The 21,756-nt window shown below is 31.5% G+C and overlaps 1 long non-coding RNA gene across 1 annotated transcript; it reads left to right on the top strand.

Annotated features, from left to right (window-relative positions):
• The first annotated feature begins 10,064 nt into the window (after positions 1-10,064).
• LOC131065918 (uncharacterized) lies at positions 10,065-11,220 on the top strand. The gene is made up of 4 exons (XR_009111525.2): positions 10,065-10,126; positions 10,685-10,750; positions 10,883-10,958; positions 11,078-11,220. It is a non-coding gene; the product is annotated as an uncharacterized LOC131065918 (long non-coding RNA).
• The last annotated feature ends 10,536 nt before the right edge of the window (positions 11,221-21,756 follow it).

Genomic DNA, 21,756 nt, shown 5'->3' with positions numbered 1-21,756 from the left:
TTGAGCAAATCCTACACATGCAGAAACTGGGGAACAACCTTCTCGTTGTAAGGTTAAATCTATAAGTACACAAAAGGAAAGGATACTCATTTTCTTGTTAAAAATTACAATGAATAGGGGAAGAGCACCAATAGATAACATATTTCCAATAACCGTCACCTTATTGTCATGTTGACCCCCCAATAGCCGTCATAGTGAAAACACCATTAATAAATTTGTTTTGTACCAATAGCCTATCATTTTTTGTAATTAATTGGCTCATTTGTGCACAACTATTGGAACATTTGTCCCATTTGTGTACTACTATTGGAACATTTGTGCACCACTATTGGGACATTTGTCAACAAGTACTAGCGATTTTGAGTTGACAGTTACTGGAACATCTTTAGTTAGGTATCAGGCGACACTTTGAAATGTGTACTTTTTGACCTTTGTGCGCATAACTGATTACACAAAGTGCATCGTTACTACCCGGAACCCAAATCAATAACTATAAGTCGCATACGAAGACAACTAAAAAACAAAAATCAAAATCCGATGTACCATTTAGGATCTGTGGGTGCGCGAAGTTAGCTATGACGGCTACTGGTGCTCTTCCCCTATGTTTAGAAAATAAAAGCATTATTTCTAGACTTTCTTTTGGACTTTCAAAGTTGAAAAAGAATAGCAATTACGAAGAAATTTTAAAGTCTAGGTGTGTCCCCAACTCATAGACTAGGCCTATGAATTCACGTACATGTCATTTCAGCAAGAGGACAAGTCCAAAAGGTGTCCTTAAACATTTCACTTTGGCTTAGTGTTTGTTAAGATTAGTGACGATTATGGTCTAGAGTAAGGTAGTATCATTGTTCTAGTACCAATCTTTATTTGCAAGCACATGTATACTAAAGCCATGATTTGTTTCAATATGAAAAAGGGTAAAGTTCTTATATTTGTAGGTTAGAAGGACAATTCAAAGTAGTAAGACAATATTATAAAGATGGTCACAAGGTTCAATCTCTAGAAGAGACAAGATCCTAGATGGTGCAAATGCTTTTGTGAAAAAGTTTGAGCTTTAATCTTAGAAGTACTTAATGAAATTGCCATGTACTTTCGTTCGTATATGTGCTTGTTGCCTCAGTGTGTATCATCGAAACATACTACAAGGTTACAGTTCCATCTTCAACAAGTTGTTTGATGAAATGACAATGAAGCTCTACATGTTTGGTGTGCTCATAGAAGACTAGATTCTTGACAAGTTTCAACACCCCTTGATTGTCATAGAACAAGGGCAAAGGACTTGCTTGAGACATTTTCATGTCCAAAAGTATCCTCCGTAGGCATACTGTCTCACATGTTGCTTTAACTATTCACCAACACTCTGCTTCTATTGAGGAAAGAGTTATCGCCTGCTACTTCTTACTAGTCCATGTGATCACACCCCTACCAAGACTAAAGACATACCTAAAAGTAGACTTCCTATCGTCAATGGTCAAACCAATCGCCGAGGATCTTTGCTTTCGTTGTACAAAATGCTAAAGTCAGATGTCCCTTTCACATCTCAATACATGCTTCATTGTAGCAAAATATTTATCTTTAGGGGTTGTCATGAAATGAGATATGTAGCTCACAGCATAACTAAGATCAGGTCCAGTGGTTGTATGACGGATGAGACTGCCAACTAAATGCTTGAAAGTTGACTCATTCACCACAATGAATTTGATTTGGTTGATAGTTTCAACCTTTTCTACATTGGTGTAGATGAAGGTTTGCAATCTATCATCCTAAACTTATCCAACAAACTCCTAGCATACTTTGTCTGAGAAATGGTTATGCTACCACCTATCTCCTCTACATTGAGATAATAATGCAAAACTCCCAAATTTGTCATATCAAATGCTTGACACAAATTTATTTTGATTTTCAAAAGCTATTGTGCTCTATTACTGGTAACGATGATATCATCCACATAGATGACAAGAAAAATGATGTCAATGCCAACACTCTTCACATACAAGTTGGGATTGGAAGGACTTCTCTACAATCCTTGTGCAACCAAATATTGATTAATCTTGATATATTATGCCTTGGGGGCTTGCTTCAAGTCATAAAGAGCCTTCACCAGTTTGCATAAAGAGCTATGGTTTTTGCTAGAGGAGTTTGGATATGAACCCTATGCAAGCTAGATGCATGCATTGTTAAGTACAATAGTTCTTCAAACAAGTTGAAGAAAAAATTGAGTTTTTGTCCTCAGCATTGGATAAACTAGTGAAGAAATCTATTGAATCTACTTATGATGGTTGTGCTTTTTGGCCACCCAGGGGTGCCCATTCTTTGGAAATGAAGCTTCCTATAGAGAAGATGATATCATGGTACTCCAGGAATTAGCTATATTGGTGAGAAGGGTATTGGAGCCTTGAAATGTAAGAGTATTGTAGAAGGCCTTGAAGATTGCAATCTTGAGTTTGACTTATGTGAACTTTGTCTTTGGTAAACAAAACAGTGTGCAATTTTATAAAAGTTCTCATGTCTTTTGGGGTGTTGAACTACGTCCACGTGGATGTGTTTGGTCCTGTAAATGTTCCTTCTTTATCAAAATATGTGTACTTTGTGTATTTTATAGATGATTATAATAGGACATTTGTATATTTACTCGAGTAAGGCTAAAGTCTTTAGTCAATTTAAGGAGTTTAAATGCTTAGTTGAAAATCAGATTGATAGAAATAGGATTGATAATATTGGAGAGTTTTGTTTTGTAGAGTTTGAAAATTTCTATAAAGGGCATGAGATCAAAATTCATAAGACAACTCAATACACCCCTCAACAAAATGGAGTTTTAGTATGACGTTGATGGAGAGGGCTACACGTATGTTGAGTGGTGCTAGTCTTGAACAAAAGTTTTGGGTTGAAGCTATAGCCACTGCATGTTATCAAATCAATAGATCCCCTACATTAGCTCGTGTTGATAAGACACCCATGGAGGCGTGTTCTGGTAAAAATCCTTCAATTAGGCATCTTTGTGTATTTGGTTGAGGCATATGCACATGTGCCAAGTGTGTTGAAAGTGTATTGTCATTGGCTATGGTGTTGGTGTGAAAGGGTAGAAGATTTGGGATCTAGTGGCCTAGAAGGTTCTCTATAGAAGAAGTGTAATTTTCAGGGAGATGAAACCTTCCACTATATTATTGTAGCCAGAGAAATATGAGAAAAGGGAGGTAGTTCAAGTTCTACCTACTCTGAAAAAAGATGAACTACACACTCTTGTTGGACCTGATGAGGATGAGCACACTGGAAGCTTTGAGCATTCTGAAGAAGATGAAGAACCTCAACCTCAATAATTGAGGAGGTCTACATATGATAGGAGATAACTAGAAATATTTGGATATTCACTAGAAAGGTTTGGTTATTCGTTATTATGAATTCAAATTGTGTTTTTCCTTTGATTGTTAACACTGATGAGTGTTCAAGTATCAAATTGTTGTTCAACCTAATCCTGATGAACATAAACTCGTTGGTTTTAAACAAGTGTTCAAGAAGAAATTGGGTCTTCATGGTAGTGTTGAAAAGCATAAGGCACAGTTGGTCTCAAAGGGGTATTCTCAAAAGAAGGGAATTCACTTTGGTGAGATTTTCTCTCCTATAAGGAAGTTGACATCCATTCTTTTTTGTTATCACTTGCAACAACATATGATTTAGTGATTGAGTAGATGGATGTGAAGATAATGTTCCTTCATAGTGACTTGGAGGAAAAGATTTACATTTCACAACCAGAGTATTTCATGGTTGAAGGTAAAGAACATCCAATACACAAGTTGAAGAAATCTTTTTATGGTTTGAATCTCTTGGGACATGCTACCAAAAAATTGGCACCTATGTGTTGAGTTTGAGATTTTTTAGAGATCTAAATATGACCATTGCATGTAATTTAAAACTAAAAATGATCGCATTCTCATAATTGCATTGTATGTAAATGATATGCTATGTTTTAGGAATGACAAAATGATTTTAGATTTGAAGTTTCAATTGTCAGCACAATTTGATAATTAGAAAGATTTAGGTGCAGCAAGGTATATCCTGGGGATGGATGTCATAAGAGATAGAGCTAGCAAAAATCCTTGGTTAAGCCACAACAAGTATATGAACTTGGTGTTGGAGAGATTCAACATGTCGTCTTGCAAATCCTTGGTAGTTACTATTTTGCAATAAGGAAGGTGCCTATTCTTGGTTATGACAATTTCTATGTTGAACATGCATTGCATTGGGCAAGATGACCATTTTGGATGTGATACGTGTTAGTTCTTTGGAAAGTTGTTATGTGCAATGTGTCATGGGAATGACAATTTGTTATATTTGACACAACTTACCTCTTAGGCGTTGAAGTTGGTTTTGGAAACCTTGAGCACTTTCCACTCATGTGTTGAGCTCTATAAATATGTGGTGCCTTAGCTCATTTTAAATGACAGTTTGAATTTTTTGAGAGATGTCATTATGTTGCCAAAATTATTCTAGAACGTTGTAATAGTGTGAAGACTCCTAAAGAGCATAGCTCTGAGATTGTATTGTACAACTATTGTTGGAGTGTGGCGTTTCCCCAAAAGGGTTTTCCCACAAATATGCTACATTATGTGTTTCTTTTGTTTGAATACTTTCTTATGTTTTAATTAGATGTGCATTTGAATTTGTAAGTGTTAAAGGATTTAGAATTTTTTTGCATTCACCATCTTGTATAGATAAGTGTAGGAAGTTGTATGACGCTACCTAGTTTCCTTTTGGCAAGTACCTTTCCCTGGCTCTTGCTATCTCTCTTGTATAAACAATTCCCTCTAATTAAGAAAAAAGATAAAGATAGAGAGAATGATAGTACCCTTACGGGTTGAGATCCGATCCATGATGCCCAAAACCTCCAAGATTGCTGGGGTCATTCCTTTGATAGAGCTCCACCTCCTCTACTCATTGTAATTGCACCAATTGCATATTAGTTTAACTACTTTATATGTTTAATATTTCTTACATTGATATTTTAAAGCTTGATGCTATTTCACCCATCTTTTTCTTTAAACTATAATATATTATATTTTTTTAATAAATTAATATAAAAATATATTATTTATAAAAAAAAACCTAATTCAAATAGCTCCCACATATAAAACATGCAAAAACTTATAAATAGATACTAACTTTTAAAATAATTTTTAATAGATTAATCTAGAACTTGTTCTCTTTTTCACATATAAATCTTTTAAAGATGTCTCGGAATTATAGTCTTAGTACTTTTTCTTTTCAATATAGTATTCTAAAAATATATAGATTTTAAAATCAATTCCAAAACTTATCCTTTTATCAAATCATAATGATAGTAATTAGAATTTGATCACTTCAATCATTAGTGTTCACTAGAAGGCCTCTTTTGTAATGTTTTTGTATCTGTAAAACATGCACTTTGAATTCAAAACTCTTGCCGTGTCTGCAATTCACACGGCAACTTCCTCTGCTGTGATTTGGATGGGTCATTCATTCAGTGATGAAAACACTCGTTTTGTTTACTTTCTGAACTGGAAGGACCCATGGTGATGGTTATCAGACAAACAAACATGTTTTGACTAAGACCCTCCAACATAAAGAGATTGAACAATGAACTCTGGGTATAATACAAACCCAAGACAACTTGGAGAGCCTGTTGCATGTTGGCCCACCTTGATGTATTCTTCTCACTTCAAGTGGTTCTCCACTTCAGAAAGCATTAACTTCTGTTTTTTATCGAAATGGTCATGCTTTTTCTTGAAAGGACGCGATGTGAGCTGTACAAGTCTGTGCTTCCATTTCAATGGTGGAGGATGGAAGAAACACAGCAAATTATTATCACCGACACAAATAAAACGACACCACTTCAATTTGTGCATAGGACATTTGATAATGGTGCCATATAAACAATAAGAGATATTGTTTTGATAATTGAGTATGTGCATTGAAATGAGAGATCAAAGGACAGTAAACAATGGTTAATTTTTTAAATCATTAAAAATTGTCCTTTTTTAACAAGGACGCAAAGCATCAAGTTCCTGCTAATAGTGTTACATATGTATTTAGAGTTAGGAATAGTGTTAGGATATGTATTTAGAGTTAAGATTAGGTGAGATTAGTAGTTTGATATTGCATTGCGAATTGATATATTTTGATATTAAACTAAAATAATAGTGAATTAGTAAAAAATTATAGTGTTATTGGCATCATTTTGCAATTTGTAAACTCAATAGTTGAAAGATAAATTCAATTTTAGAAAATTATAACTAATAGAAAGTTGAACCTAATTAAATAAAATTAAACTATATTAGAAATGTTAATGCTAAAATATTAACTCTTACATTAAAACTTACAAATAAAACCAAATTTAAAAAGTTAAAAATTAAAATAAAACCTATTAAAAATGTAAAAAGTAAATTCTCAATTCTTTTAAAATTTTAAATTTCTTAAAAATAAACAAATATTTGTATTTATCAAATTTTTATTTTCTATTTTAATGATAATTATTAAAAAAACTCAATCAATACTATATAATATACATTAAATTTGATTTTACATTGAGTTTAATTTCACTTAAAATTTATTTCTAATTATTCTTCTATTCTTTCACTATTAAAACTATTGTATAAATTTTCTTCATTTTTCATATAATAAAATAAATAAATTCTCTTCACTAATATAATTAATTAAATTTTAATCAAATTAAAACTATCAACATTTTCATGGAACATATTGTTCAATTTATCTATTTTTAATTTAAAAATAATAATGTTTGAAATGGTTAAGATATCAAAAATTTAATTAATTAATATTTGAATTTTATTATCTCTAATTACACATAATAGAAAAATACTTTATTATTGTCATTAATCATCATGTATTATCATATTGTAATTTATATAATAATATTGTTACTATTAATCTTATATTGTTAATAATGTTAATATATTATTACTATATTACTATATAGTGATATTTTAACTATCATATTATTGTTGTTGATTATATTTTTATTATTATATCATTATATGTTTATATTATTCTTATAATTATATTTTACGTTCTTCTTGAACACTTTATAAAAAAAAAAACATTGTATATATTCACAATTATTTATATTTATATCTAATTGCACTATAACCTTAAATGCACCCTCTTTTAACCATAATCATTACCTTATTTCAACTTTTTATCATAGATCCATAACCATAACCATAACCCTAATTCCCTAGCCCTAGCCCTAGCCCTAATTTAACTCTAGCCTTAAACAAACACTTGTTAAAGCAAGACTTGTTTAACACTAATTGTAATTGTAATTGTAATTGGGAAGGTAATGATAATATAATTAGGGTTAGGATTAAGTTTAAAATCTGTAAAATATTTAAGATATCTAAATTAATAACTCTCCTACATGATTAGTTGCCTGATATGAATTTAAAAATGAAAAAATATAGAAAACAAAATATATCTTAAAGAGTTGTACCAAAATTTCATTAAATAATTGCTATTCATGCCCTCGAATGAAGGAAGGACAATCTACAGAGTGCGCAGATTTAGGAAGTAATATAATGTAAGAGAGGGAGCTAAGGGATTTTTAGCCTAGTCCGGGTCCTGAAGTAACCATGAAAATTGTTAAATTAAAAATGAGTATGAAAGTAACTAGAGACTGGTTTAGTATTTAGTAAAATACATATGGACTAATTAGATCTACACTCATCATCTCCACCCGATATATGATTTCCCTGAACCTATTAAAGATTTATTTTATGGAGATGGATCTCTTAAGTTCAATACTGGCCAATGCCATGGAAGTGCTTTATCATTTAAGTGAGTGCAGAAGATGTAGTCCAAATGGAGGAGTATGATTTGAGATTGAAAGCAAAATAATAATGTAGTGTCTACAAATGATCAGAATAGGTGAATACAACTTAAGAGTACTGTCAACAATGATAAAAAAAGAAAGGAGTGTTTTAGTTACATTGCATAGGAAAAATAAAGAGTTGTTAATGTTTGTATGGTCATCAAGAGTGATTACATTCTTTAGGTAATGGTCTCAGGCTCTCAGCTAACATAATCTTTACTGCTACTAGTTAGAATTTATTGTCGATTCTCTTACCATCTAAGGTCAAATATTCAATGGAAAAAATTGAAAAAATGGCAATATGAGCCAAATCATGAGATTTGGAACAAGTATAGAGAGGAGCACCTGTCAACTAAAATTGGCTTAGGCCTGACAAGTCCTTTTTGCTAGCAATGTCAGTGAGGGATGCAGGGCACTTGACAACTTGCCGAAAGAGACCATATAGGGCAGTGAAGGAAGAGTGAAATGTGAATTAATCAATCCAGTAAGCCTAGGAGATCATTTCAGTGCTTGACACCTGAAGACAGCTATCTTATGGCGAAACAGAACAAAAACAACTTTAGTCTGAATGGTAGAACTAACATATGTTTCTTCACATCATCCTCAAACAGAGAATATGACATCTATTGGAGCACAAACTGAATTGGGCTCCTCACTTTAAAGTGTTTCTTAAGCTACACTTGCTGAACAATTCATCATGTGCAGATTTAGATTTCAATAATCCAATATTGTGCTTTAATCAAGTCCTTTATGTCTCAGCTGTACAAAGAGCTACTGCTAAATTAGAATATTTCAGTTCTCTCCACTTTTGGGTCATACCAAATAAATCTCTTTTATCATTTGAGACTAATCTATATATGTATTCTGTCAGGGAAGGAATTGATGATGAGGTGCTTTCACGTTTTAAGTCTTGTGGATTTCTTGTCAAAGAGTGCCCCGGTAGGCAATATATACAATGTCCTACTCTAGAAGCATGAAAGGGGCTTTATGGATCTCCAAGTATGACCAAACATTCAATTTGTTTCTTTTTCCAAACTAAGGCCACAAGATGGTATTAATGAGTAATATGATAAAACCCATCAACCTTAGCCTTGTCCTCTATAAGTGACAATTTTTGAAGATCTCTGTGACAAAAATAGCTAGGTAACTCTAGTGCACATTACTAAAACTGGATGTGAGGGACCTTCCTAGTTCTTAAATAAGATACTTGTTTCCCTTGCGTCTGAAAACAAGCTTGACATATGACATGACAGATGAAATGTACCTCTATTTTTTGAGCTGCAACAAGAAAAGTGTACAATGAGAATAACATTTAGCTTACAAGTTCAAAGCATTACTAGGATAGAGTATAGTTAAATATTTTTCATGTAAACTGTTATATGATGCTACAATATGAACTATTTAAAAGAAATATATAGAAAATTTCCAATGATTGAAATTATATCCAATGTAATTGTTGGAAAACTTGTGTGCAAAAGTTAGCACAAATTTCACAAATGACTTATTGTTCTTATATATTTGGAAGGGGAACAACAAAGAAAAGTGATATTAGTCATCTTGTTGCAGACTGGCTATTCATCACCGACTGAGAGTAGTATAATGAATGATCTCAATCTGACCATTTCTGAGGTATGTTGCATTACTCTTGGAGCATTGTATGTGCCTCTCTCTACTAGAATTGCAGATGTCAAGCTTGCCGTTGTTGATGAATTGGCTGCTCACTTTCACACAGTTTTCTTTATTTGGATCACTGTCCAATGTTGGGGCAATGATTGGGGCCGTGGTCAAATGGCTACTTGCTGATTATATTGGAAGAAAAGGGGTATGTTCTTAGGAGTTTGTATTGTTGAAGGGAAATATAAGTTGATATATATGAATTAATTTATTCCTTTCAATCTTAATTGATGTAAGATGTCCCTTGTACGAGTTCTGATCTTTTTAAGAGATTTCTTTTTACATACACAGGCACTGGTAGTAGCCTCAATACCCAATATTCTAGGGTGGATAGTCATTTGTTTGGCAAAGGCAAGTTGTAGTTCTTCGATTAACGAACCCTACATCATATAAACATTGCCTACAAAAAAATGGTCCTAGAATTATGACATGCATGTTTTTAAGTTCAGTATCAGAACTTCTGTAACTTGCACATGAAAAGAATATACTAAGTATTCTAATTTCATTATTTCTTTCCGGATGCAAGATTCTTCATTTCTTTATATAGGTAGGTCATTGACAGGCTTGGGAGTAGGGATCATATCATTCACTGTAAGTTCATTGATTTATCAAAACCCTTTACAATAAATTCAAGTTCCTGTTATTAAATGTTTTCCTCTCCATTATCAGATTTATAATTTATAATTTCCAGTTTTAATTCTTATTATTCACATAGAGAGACACGTTTGCCAAAATCAATTCTAATTAAAAAGCCACTGAATTATTTCTGACAAAAAATGGAAAATTATCATCTGCCACAGCAGTGTTCGGTGTATACTTAAAAAGCTTTCCTTCATAGAAAACATAAATTGAGAGGTGGTCTTTCTAGATGCATTAAAAACTGAATTCCTTGTCAACTTTACTTTTGAGATCAAAATATTAGATACCTTATCAAGAACTCAAAACAATATAAATTCCTTATGCCAGACATTTGTCTGTATTGGTCAGATTATTTTATTTTCCTATATAGCACTTCTTTTCTTCACATGAACATTAGCCAATAAAAAAATTTGATGACTAATAATAGGGATTACTCTTTGGAGTAATCAGGAAGAAAAATGGCCTAGACATTCATATAATTTTCTGCGTTGTATGTTATGATCTTTTCAGGTGCCTGTGTATATTGCTGAGATAGCTCCTAAGCACTTGCGTGGAGGTCTTGGTACAGTCAACATGGTAAGGACTTGCTCGTCACCAGCATTTACTGAAAACTCAACCTTTAAACTGTCCTTAAATGTAAAATATGGTCATTGATTTTCATTTGCAAAGTCGAAGTTGTTACAAACTAAGAGACTACTTGTGAAACAGCTTTCCATAACGATTGGTATATTCGTGGCATATCTATTGGGAATGTTCATTTCCTGGAGGCATCTTGCAATTGCAGGTATATTGGTGGAAATTATATGTAAGAGAGGATAAGGTTTAATTCAAATCAATTTATCAAAATTTCATTGTGTGGTTGCTAAATAATGCTCATCTTTCCAGTATTTTATGGCTATGCAGGTGCAGTTCCCTGTAGTTTATTGGTTCTTGGGCTTTTTTTAATCCCAGAAGCTCCAAGATGGCTGGTAACATTCAATGAAATTAGATTCTATATATTAATGTGGTGTTAAATAAATTGATGCTTTCCACCATTGCTAAAACTTATCCTGGTTAATCTGTGTTTATGGGCATACAGGATAATATTTGCAAAGATTTAGACTTTGAAAGATCCTTACAAATCCTAAATTCTAATTATGATGAGATCGATGCTTTTCACCATTGCTAAAACTTATCTTGGTTAATCTGTGCTTATGAGCATATTGTTAGTTTAGAGTAGAAAACAATAGAAATGCATTTACTTAAATGTAAAAATGTTGGAGGAAGTTTCATGGAAAGTAAAAGATGCATGGATTGTCTTTGTTCTCTTTATTGGTATAGAAAATGAGCAAGACTGAAAAGCTTAAACTAAATTCAATAATCTAAAAGTGAATTCAATAAGTATTTTTTCCATAAGACAAAAGGTAGAAGCTGAAATCAATAATATAACTTAAGTTGATATTTCTTTCACCAGGTTGAGAGGAATTATCAATAATATAAAAGTTGAGATTTTTTCCAGAAGATTGAGAATATCCAGCTAAATTCAATAATCTAAAAGTTAATATTTTTACATGTGGCTGAGAAGTTGAAGCTGAAATCAATAATAGTATAATTTTTTATTTTTTTTTAACAGGAGAACATTCAACATTGCATTTGATGCTCCAATTTCTAAAGCACGAACAAGGACTGAATGAGAATATTTGAATGAAATGTGAGAGAAGAGATGTTGAATGATGAAGAGCTTTTGATGTGTGTGGCCCTACTCTATCATAATAATTTGTAAATGATGATCCTTGAATGTCCATCAACTTCAATGGGTTAGCAAACTCCAACAACTTACCTACATTAGTAAAAATAAATATTATTCAAAATATATAGTAGGTAAATTAAAAACAGCTTCAATGGGTTAGCAAACTCAACAACTTACCTGCATTAGTAAAAATAAATATTATTCAAAATAGATAGTGGGAAAATAAAAAAATTAGAAACTTTTTTGCTGTAAAAAGACTAAGGTTAAGTGGCTTAACTATGCAGCTTGGAGCTTTTGGTTTGACAAAGGTTTTCTTTTTGAGACATAGTGCACGATACTTGAAGGCAACTGGTAGCTTGTAAAAGCAAGTGGGTATATTTTTATGTCTTAAACCTAAATTTAAGCAAAACAACAATATGCATTGAGTTGAGAAATACAAATCATTATAATTTTCTGAATACTTTGTCTGATTTATAACTCATTGCTTAAACTGAGTAGAATTCATGATAGAAGATTAAAAGTAAAGTAAGATAGTTTTTATTAAGTGCATGTTAAAGTCATCATTAGGATTAAAATTCATTTTCAATCTAACATATAAAAAAAATAGTACCTACCAAAAATGATGAATTGCTTTCTTGATGCGAGAGTTTGAGTGTGAAATGCTCGATTAGTTATAATTAAGGGAGGCAAAGAAGAAAATGTTGCTTGCATATTTCAAAGAAGAAAGTTTGCAAGATAGAGAATTTAAAATGTATTTCAAATTCAACGAACAATGCAGACAATTAATTATTTCAAAATTTATTTAACAATACAAGAAATGTGTCTTAATGTTGTTATAGAAATTGTTGGAAGTTAGCTTGGCATGATAGTTTCTTTCGATCTTCATAAAGTAAAGAAATATATTTGTTACCTAATGCAAGATCTATGAGGAAAAGCTTTTTGTCATCAGTAGTTGCAGGCTGTCCAAGTAAGAAATTTTCAGGCTTGACATGTCTATGAACAAAATTGAAAGAAATGCATAGGAACTAATTTAGTAATGGACAAGTAACAATGAACATAAGAAACTACTCCAAAAAATGAGCAATAAGAAATTAGAAAATTAATAAATTGTATTGTGGTCTACAAATTGAAACAATATCACCAGTTCTCTAAGCATAAGTATGCCACCAAGGCAATCCATGAGTTCCATTTAGTGTACTGAAACAACACAAGGGAAAGTGGAGGATGAAGTTAGATATTATAAATTTGAAATTTGCAGAAGCAAAGAGTTAGATACTTCCATTTGATTGTAATTTGCAAAGAATTCCAGAACTTAGAAACTCGATTGGAGTCATGAATATAGAGGAAAACCTTTTAAAAAAGTGCTAAAAACAAGATACATGTTTACTATAGATACCTGGTAACCTTGCAGGTGCAATCTGCTAGGGAGAAGGAATATGAATGCGTATGTCAATGAGCGAAGGTCATCTCTTTTTCTTTGTGTTCTTTGCAAATGTGCATGTACAGTTACATATTTTGTAGTACCTCTGAAGAGAAAGATAAGGAATATTAATTAATAAAAAACAACATATGATTTGTTTTGAAGTATCTGAGAACAAATGCAAAATTTTATTATTACCACTATAAGTAAAATCAGAATTAGAACTTATCACATTTTATCACTCATTTTGTAGATCAAATAACTAATTCTTTGAAACAAATTATGAACTTTAGGCTAATCCAATTAGCAGCCAAAAAAATGGCATGAGCCACTCTAGATTAAAGAAGACAACTCATATAAACTTAGCGATGGCCACTTTGTTGATTCAAGACATCTGCCTATTGACTAAAAATTGATATTTTATTAAAAAACCGATCAGTCATATATGCTTTATCCAGTCTAAATGACATAAATGAAAAAAAATAAAAATTACTACTTAATTTTCTGTTTTTTCTCCTACAATAATTGGTAAATTCCAAAGTTGATATCTGGGGTATACCAAATGAAGATGCAGCTAGGCATTTCACTGATACTGTGCCCAAACTACTTGAGACAGAGAATTGAATCATATTGAACATGAGGTGTAAGCAGTAATAAAAAACCAACAAATTTTATTTTCCTTATGTTCATTGCATTTTCTTGAAATTATAGCGTTAATTTTTTTAATTCATTCTAATGTAAGGTTCAAGTATATTGCAAAACAATATAAATGTCCATTAATATATTTTATCAAGATTAATATATTTCATAATTAGACAGACATTGGAAATATCGAACCAAATAGAAAGGAAATATATGTCATGTGTCAAGAAAGACCAACACGTGGCCAAGGGAAGAAGTAGGAGATTTAAGTTGGGAAGACAAATACATGCAGTTGGGTGCGTGGATGCGTACAGTTCTCTTGCTATTTCTTCAAAAGTTGGCTTTCGTCTTAATAGATGCCATGGAAATATGAGTTTGAGAGATGGACAATTGAGGATTTAGCTGTTATTGCACTGGGAACTGTTGTTGCTCAAGAGGATGGGGGGGCATTGAGACGGCCATGATTACAGGTCTCTAACTGTATTTAGCTATCCATAATATAAGTCGATTGGCGTCTGTGAATTCAATTCAAGAGAACTGTGAATTCAATTCAAGAGAATAGATAACTACGTTTGTAGCTTTTTTCATTTAGTTATTTCTATTAGATAGTGTTCAGAGTTACTTACGAAAATAAGATTCAGAAAGCTCTCATTTAAAATATGTTATATTTGTCTATTGTGTGTTTTATGTTACAACTTTCTTGATTTTGTCTTTGGGGAATTGTTCTAGTTCAGAAAAATCATATTAGTTTTTTTTATTCCTTAGGTAAAAAAAATTGTCTACATTTTTCACAGAGACATCCATAAAAATGACCAGACGACCATCAAATTCAGTTCCTAATGGGAGGCTAGGCTTCCCATGCCGCGGTTTTGTTTTTCAAAATTCATGTCCAACAACAGAGGGAGAGAGGCTGGGTTTTCTCAAGGATTTTGTAGGAAACAAAGAGAACCTTAATTTGATGAAAGTAAAGAAGACAACGATAGAAGGGTTAGGAGGTGAACTGAAAAATACTTAGAATTTACGACACACATGACTACAACAAGGATTTGTGTAGGTCTGTGTAACAAATTAAATGCATCCAGATAAATCAGATATACAAGCTACCTTTGAAGACGAAAGTAAAAAACCCAGGTATTGTTTGTGAAAGAATTAGGGTTCTTGGGAGAAAATTAATGGGGAAAATTCAGATTAAATTGCAGTTAATCCCAATTCAAGTTTCACCTCTTAAATAAATCCCCTTCCATATGAATGACGTTTAACTTACCCTTTGACAAAAGTCAAGTTGTTTGCTTTATTAACACTTTCATTTGCACAAAAAAAACAAAGAATATTTCACTCAAATTTAAAAATAACAGCAATTACTAGTCACAGATCATAATAGAGAAGACTTTGAGGCAAACTAAAAATTTGTTGTTTGCTAGATTCTTGGTCGAGAACATTGTGCTACCCATATTCTAGAGTGAATGCACACAATAGATTTTTATGTAGTGGAGGGCCTGCAATCGTTTCTATTAATAAAAGCTTTAGCTATAGGAAGCCCTAAAAAAAAATGGGTTTAAATTTTTTAAAATATTTTTTATGAAAAGATAATTCTGTTTTCTATCAGAATTAGGAAATTTTAGTCTTCAAGCTTTGACAAAAAGACTGAAAAGATTTTTTTTTTCTAAATAAACATTGTATAAAGAGTTACAGACACCAGAAACAAAATAAAGCCTATCTAATAAACACTGACCGGATTTAACTCGTTCGAACTTCATGGGTTGACAATAGGATTTGACACACCCCACAATGCATCCAAGGCTCAGTAATTTCTGACAAAACCCTAAAGGTTTATCTACAAAACCTTTACATACAAGCAAACAACTCAGTAATTTCTGACACAAAAAAAAAATTAAAAAGGAAAAGGAAAATACAAAGCACACCCAAAAAAACCAGACTAATATTAGAAAATGCACTTGTGTACATTAAAAGGAAATTTAGAACAGACAAATTAATTTTAATAAACTAATAAAATACCAGCACTTTGATATGTCCCTGAAACTGTCAAAAATGTATACAAGTCCCTGAAACTGAAAATGTAAGAAGTAAAACTAGACAGACAAAGGAGGAGGAAAGTCGAGAATGTGTTGCAGAGAAATATGGACAAGAAAGCATCCTATTACTCCATCGTAGATGCAAATATTTAATATGTACTAACCGACTTAAAACATTTAATTTGCACAAACAGACTTAAAACATTTAATTTGCACAGGAAGCAACTTTAAAACATTTAAAAAACACATTTAAAAAATTGCCGAACGTGTCAAATTTAATTTATATAGAATTTAGAAACTCAAAATATATTTTTTACTACTACTGTAGCTCTTATTAGCCAATAGGAAAGCAAATAAATAATGTTATTTAAATTATTTAAATATGTATAAATATTTAAACTATACAACATGACACAAATTTTTAAAAATCGTCATAGCTGATTGGTCACCTGAAAAACATAAATTGATCCAGGTGAATGCATAAGTATCCTGCCTAGCGGCAGGAACTAATAAGAAATCAATATAGTCGTCTTAAAATTTAAGATTTGACAAGGAGGAGACTCATAAGAAAGGTCAAATGAAAAGGACAATAGTATTTTTTTTTGAAAAAATAAAAAAAACAATATAACATCTAGTGTATTCTAGAATATTAATTTTTTAACGATATTTAACAAATCATTTTGGTGGAAAACTAGTTAGTATCACATAGTTTATGACTGATTTTTACAAATAAATAATTTTACTAATTTTTAAAATGGACATATTTTAGAATAAATAATGAACATGTTCCTCCATAATTAATTGAAAATTAATTAGAAGATTTTTTCAAAAAATATATAGAATAAATTCTAAAATGTAAAAATATTTTTATTTCAAATTTGAATGAATAGATTGAAAAAATGACAACAAAATTATGACATGGATTTTTTTGGCAAAAAAGAAGACATTAGCAAAATAAATTGAAAGCCAAAACCAAATTATATTGTAAATTTAGAAAAAACTACATGATTAGAAAGGTAAGGGATATCTTGAAATTATTGTATCATTTTTCAAATCAACATATAAAAAATGCACCTCTAATGGAGAGCACACTTGACTTTTAGTTTTCTATATTTTACAAAAATGTTGTCTTTGAACATTAACATGCAATTCCAACCATTTGGGTTCCATGCCTACCATGCCTAAGACAAATCCAACTATAAAGGTTGGTAGTTTCTAAAGCACGTTATAAACACTTTTCATTTTATATAAAAAAAATAGTTTTAAAATATTTGAATTTCATGACTTTGGACACACATGTTTGACTAATCCATCACCTTCCCTTCTTTTATTGGTGTAAAATGTTTAAAAATAAATAAATTAATTTTGATAGAATCAATTATTATTTTTATATTTTTTTAGAATTTCAATAACTATTTCATGTTTTGAAAAAGTTTATTATTATTTTTGTATTTTATATTTGAATTTGATAATTGTCAATCATATTTTTATCTTTTTGATCAATTATACTAGATTGATGTAGAATTCAATCTATGCTAAGGGAATGCTTAGAAACTCAAACATTGAAGGAGCATAAAGTTGAGAATAAAAAATAGAATAAATAAGATAACTTCATGCAACTAATAAATTGAATCTTAGAATTGAATATATGTCATTTTTGTCATTTCAATTTGATATTGAATGAATTCTTCTAATATCAATTGAATTTAAAAAATGATAAACAATCAATGGTGATGCAATTTGAAATATTAATTTTAATGTTATATCAATTGATCTACCTATTGAAAACATAATAAATATATCAAATTTTGAAGATTATTTTTTATTGTGTAATAAACCAAATTTATTATTGAGAATGTAACTGTAGAGAAAACTTATGATAGAAAAATAAAAAATAACAATGACAATTACTTGTGTTAGGGTTAGGTAGAGTGTGAAGTACATTTATTGGGGCAGAAGTTGTTTGTGTTTTCTTATTCCTATTTCTTGAAACCTAATTTCTTTGCTTTGATATTTCCTATATGATTGAACTTCATTAGTGCTCCCCTCCAACTCATTCTCCTCTTCTATAGGAAAATCTAAACATTAATTATAATGTTGTCTTAAGATTGGTATAATCTTGATTTAGTTAATGTTAATGGGAAATTGGTCATTTAGTATTTTCTAATCCTTGCCATATTTAATCCAATGCTATGAGAAACTATGCATAATCAATCTCATTGTGATCTTTGGTGGAATGAAACTCCATCTATCTAGTTGGGAAATAATGTTATTTTGTGTTATACACCTCTTGCTACAAAATCAATGCACCAACATGTCTAGGTAGTTTGATGAATGCTAATGGGAACATACATTTTTCTTCCAAGAGTTTTAATTCCTTGCAAGTTACATGGATCCATCAAAGTATCTTAAGCCTTGAAGGATGTTTTTCTTAAATTTGATGCAACTATTCTCACAAGTTGTGGCACCTAAGAGTTTTTCATATCCACTTAGAGGTGGATTAAAACTCCATATAGAAGAAACTATTTTATTTTTTATCAAATTCAAATTATTTGGCAATGGTGGCAAAACATGCAATCTTACGAAATATCTTAGTTATATTCAATGCAAGGTTGAAAATAGTGATATAATTTATTTGGCACCTTGTGGGATTGAAATAATAATGCCAACACATATAAGTGGGCTATTGAATGATAATATAGGGGTCAATTAATCACTCTATCATATTAATCCTTTAAAAAAATAGATTTTGTAGTCTCTTAAGAGATTTGAGGAGAAAAAGAGTGTCAAAAGTCGTGACACTTAAAAAATCTCTATTTACAACTATAGATGGATGTAATGTATATCTACAATATTCTATCTTAGTTTTTATCAATTCCAAAATTATGGTCACAACTAATGCAATATTGTAAAGCGATTCGTATTTGTCAAGTGTAAGGTTACCAATAATGATATCCTTTGTTTTTTATTATAATAAGCAACAAAACAAGGGGCTATGCATCTCATGAGACCAAACTAATGATGTAAAAATGTTTAGATGGGTTGTTGAATACTAATGGAGGCATCATTTCATTGCATAGAGGCCCCAATTATTTTAAGCTACATGAATTTGATAAAATCTATTAATGATCCCTAAGAAAAAAGACACCAAAATTTGATGCAACCATTCTTGCAAGTTGTGGTATCTAGGAAATTTTATTTACACATAAACATGTATTTCAAAAAATTTCAATTTTAACTTATCTTAATTTTTAAAAATCTAGATTATTTGACCACGATGGAAACCAACGCAATGTTTTTTATTAAGGGAAAACAAGTTTTGAAGGGACCTGAAACCCTATACAAAACAGGTTTTGGAAGGTCCTGCAACCCGAACCGAAAGATAAGCTTGAAAGTCCACCCTAAGAAACAAAACACAAATGAGACTCGGCACAACCATACAAAAGATGGGGTACAACACAAGAAGGACCCCCAACAAAAACCAACGTGCTACAAAAACCAGCAACCCCAACCCAACCAGGACGGATCAAGAATTTGACCTACCCTTGTGGGATCGAAGGGTCATATCAAAAGAAGACTGAGACAATTTAGATTTTTTACTTTTAACGGTAATCCATCCCTCCTCAACCCTAGCAATAGCCTTTTGCCAAGAAAATGGGTCCAGAATAAAGGACCTCCCATCACCAGGAGGAACAAAGCCAACATCCGAAGAGGCAGGGACAATAGAAATCTGAGAATCGGACAAAGATCTAGCAACAATCTGGGAAGTGGGAAGTTCATCCATCAAAGAAGAAGATCTAGCATCCTTCAAACGATCAGTCGGGATGCCACCACAAGCATCCACACACTCTTGAGATGAAGCAACATCTAAATCAGAGGCACAATACCATCATCTTGAGGAACTTGCGCAACCACCTAAGAAAAGAATTTCTTTTGAAAAAAATAGTGTTCAAAGGAGGCACCCTTCCACCAAGAAACAGATCGACGCAATGTTAACAAGCACTTCATTTTCATTGAGTGAGAGCTTTTGAAAATTGATATTTTGTTTTACACCTTGTGGAACCAAATTAATGATGCCAACACATTTAGGCGGGATGTTGAGTGCAAATTAAGGCATTATTTCACTAGCTAAGGGTATTCATCCTTCTAGTCTAAGATCCAACGAAAAAATTTATGAGCCCTAAGAACCAAAATTTATTATTGAACTTTGACATAACCATTATTGCAAGTTGTGGCACCGTTGAAAAAATTACTTAAATTACTTAAAATGCTTTAGTTACATTCACTATAAGGGTGACATTTTTTTTCTTTACACCATGTGGGATTAAAGTCATGGTACCAACATATTTGAATGGCTTGGTGAATGCTAACGGAGGTGTCATTTCATTAGCTAGTGGCCTTGATTAAAAGAAAATTTGTAGCAATAATATATCTTTTCACATAAAAATATTTAGAGGAAATATGGAAAACATATTCAAAATCCACGAGCAAAAGAATAAAAAATATATCACAAGATAACACTAGATGCAACCTAGCAAAACACTCTCAAGAGAAAAATCTAGCTACAAAAGGCACCCACATAATTCAATATATTATCTCAAGAACTATATTATAATACACTTGCAAAGTATACATTCGAAGTGATAGCAATTTCCAATGGAGGTTTCATTATATTGATCAAGGTCACAATCTTTCAAGGCTACAAAAATTTGACAAATTTTCTTCAGAGGCCCAAGATAAAACTCATACCAAAATTTAATAGTCATGACCCCTAGGAATATTTACACCGTCACATAGATTTGAGGTCTATTGACTATAACCTATGCCAATATTGTTAAATATAAATTATTTGACTGTGACAAGAATGGATGCAATATTGCAAAGTTCTTCAATTACATCTAGTACAAGGGAGGAAAGAATGATATTTTTTTGGGTACCTCATGGGATAAAATTGATGGAACCAACACATTTGGATGAGCTACTCAACGCTAATAGATGCATTATTTCATAAACAAGGAGTCCTAATATTTTCAGAGTACATGGATTTGTAAAAGTATCTTATGAGTCTTAGAGTAAAAAATTCCAAACTTTCATTTTGTTGTTCTAGCAATCCATAACATATAGTAATATTCCTTATGGACCTATAGGTGGATGTTGGGTTCATCTACAATAATGGATCTTACTTTTTAAAACTTCAAACAATTTGGACATGGTAGGAAGAAATATAATCTTACAAAATATTTTAATTATGTTTAATGTAATGGTAGCAAGAGTGATATTTTCATTATAACTTTCTTTGGACATATCATTCCTATTAAAACATCTAGACAGACCAATGAATGCTAAGGGAGGCATAATTTCATTATTAGGGGTCTCAATCCTTCCAAGCTACATGGATCAGATTAATTATCTTAAGTTTCTTAAGAGAAAAGGTTTCAAACTTTGAAAAAACTTCTCACAAGCCATGATACCCATGAAGATTTTTTCTACTCCTATACACAAATACCTATTTTTTCTATAATAACCATGGATCCTAGTTGTTGTCAAACCTAAATTATTTAACTATGGTGTGAACAAATAAGATATTATAAAATATTTTAATTATGTTTAGTATAAGGGTTCCATGAGTGATATTTTTTGATATGCAACTCATGGGACTGAACTAATGATGTAGCCATTCTCACAAGCCATCACTCTAAGGATTTTTTGATAGTACATTGTATACTTTGAATCCTCATTGTGTTTATATATTTTTAGC

This window comes from Cryptomeria japonica, chromosome 2 (genome assembly GCF_030272615.1).
Source record: "Cryptomeria japonica chromosome 2, Sugi_1.0, whole genome shotgun sequence".
Lineage (NCBI taxonomy): Eukaryota > Viridiplantae > Streptophyta > Pinopsida > Cupressales > Cupressaceae > Cryptomeria > Cryptomeria japonica.
This window is presented reverse-complemented; position numbering and strand designations above follow the sequence as displayed.